General features: G+C 45.2%; 1 long non-coding RNA gene across 1 annotated transcript in view; it reads left to right on the top strand.

The window, feature by feature from the left end:
- Positions 1 to 388, top strand: part of LOC308292477 — a 2038-nt gene extending 1650 nt beyond the window's left edge. Inside the window, exon 3 of the long non-coding RNA XR_013962405.1 lies at positions 62 to 388. This is a non-coding gene — a long non-coding RNA (uncharacterized lncRNA). The remainder of the gene's footprint in view (positions 1 to 61) is intronic.
- Positions 389 to 2351: the final 1963 nt, after the last annotated feature.

Genomic DNA, 2351 nt, shown 5'->3' with positions numbered 1-2351 from the left:
TGACTACTTTACATTCATATCTTGTGGCTAATCCTTTCTTTGACTTTTGCCATAAACTCAGGAATTGCCATGTCGGAGATATCTAAGGTTAAGGCTTCCTGGGTGAAGGCAAGATGGACAGACCAGTGGAACGCAGCAGAACCATCCAGGCTTCACCAATTCATCAAGGATCTCACAGATGTTCCTGACCAGCACCTCCCCCGTAAGGAGTGGACAACCCTCAATCACCTGAGGACAGGTGTGGGACGTTTCAGTGCAGCACAGGATCCATCACAGACTGTGTAGCATGTGATGACCAGCTGCCCTATATACCAGCCACTGAATGGTGATCGTGGCCGAGAATGATCATGACCTAGACAATGACACACTCGACTGGATTGCTGCAACGGAGTGTAAGGACATACAACAGAAAAAGATCTGGATGATGTGCCACCCCATTAGACAAACTCTCTCTCTCTCCCCCCTGTGGTTGGCTAAAAAAAAACACCCACAAGCACAGCAGACCCAGATTGATGAATGCAACATGAATGAACAGTGGATTCCAGAAAACCTATGCCCTAAAACAGTTTTGTTACAAAATTCAAGATTTTGATGCACCTCTTACACAATTTATGTTTTTGGACATTTTTTAATCCTTTATTTTGTTCTGTTAGCAGTCTGTGGAGCATTATGGGAATATCTCTTTTTGCATTTCAAGTGTTTTTTTTTAAATGTACTGTATGTACACTTGCACATTTGATCTGTTTGCCTTCATGCTGCTGCTATCTTTATTTATATTGTATTGTATTATCTTGTTTATTTTTGTAATAAACGTTGTCAAATATACAGTATATTGTCTATTTCATCCAAAATGTATTTTAGGTGTTTCAATAATTAACACAGTTCATGTCAAACACTGTTTTAGTCTACCATTAAAATCTTCCTAGGAGCAAGGTTGAGCCCACTTGGATCCCACGTTTATCCCCTATGGTTCCCGCATAGAATTGCCTAGGTGGGGCCCAACCAGGGCCCATGTAGAACCCACCTAGAGCCCACACAGGCTAGCCCAAGCGGCTCCCACCTGGGTCCCATATACATTTGCCGAGGTGGGGCCCACCCAGGACCCATGCAGAACCCACCCAGAGCCCACGTGGGCTAGCCCAAGTGGTTCCCACTTGGGTCCCATATAAATTTGCCGATGTGGGGCCCACCCAGGGCCCCTGCAGAACCCACGTTGATCCCACGTGGGCTAGCCCAAGTGGTTCCCACTTGGGTCCCATATAAATTTGCCGAGGTGGGGCCCACCCAGGACCCATGTAGAACCCACGTTGAACCCACGTGGGCTAGCCCAAGTGGTTCCCACCTGGGTCCCATATAAATTAGCCGAGGTGGGGCCCACCCAGGGCCCATATAGAACCCACACAGAGCCCACGTGGGCTAACCCACGAGGGACCCTTGTGGAAACCGCGGACATTCCCACATAGAACCCACGTGGGCTAGCCCAGGCGGTTCCCACATGGGTCCCATATAAATTTGCCGAGGTGGGGCCCACCCAGCACCCACGTAGAACCCACGTTGAGCCCACGTGGGCTAGCCCAAGTGGTTCCCACCTGGGTCCCATATAAATTAGCCGAGGTGGGACCCACCCAGGGCCCATGTAGAACCCACACAGAGCCCACGTGGGCTAACCCACGAGGGACCCTTGTGGAAACCGCGGACATTCCCACATGGGGCCCATGTAGGGAAGCCCACCCTGTACCCATGCGGGACCCATGTGGGCGTGCTGGCTGGGCCATTGTAACTTCAAACTCCATTTTAACCATGATAGATTCATTAAAAACACCCATTATTTTTTCTGGTGACTCATAATACCCTCCTAATACGTGAGCAGGCCGTGTTTTATCCTTAACTTTTTTTCATTTATTTTTCATTATTTTAAAATTATTATTTGGGAAAATGGAAAAAATGAAATACAAAAAAAAATATTATTAAAAATAAATGAAAAATGTTATCGAAAAAACACAGCGTGCTCACGTATTAGGAGGATATTATGAGTCACCAGAAAAAAATAATGGGTGTTTTTAATTAATCTATCATGGTTAAAATGAAGTTTGAAGTTACAATGGGTGTGTGTGGGGAGAGGGGCCTTGGGCCTGGTAACATTTACATCAAATATCTAAATATTGAATCAAGCAAATTAAAATCTGTTCAGGGTGTTCATGAAAGCCTGATTAGACGACAAAATTATCAAAAGTTTTTTGAAAGTGAATTATCCCTTTAATACCTTATAACAAACAGGAAGAATTCATTCTAAAGTGAGTGCTGGCGTCCTTGTTCTACGTTCAATGTTTATAGAATATAACTTGTGTTAT

Source organism: Nannobrachium achirus, assembly GCF_963921795.1.
Source record: "Nannobrachium achirus genome assembly, chromosome: 10".
Taxonomy (NCBI): Eukaryota; Metazoa; Chordata; class Actinopteri; order Myctophiformes; family Myctophidae; genus Nannobrachium; species Nannobrachium achirus.
This window is presented reverse-complemented; position numbering and strand designations above follow the sequence as displayed.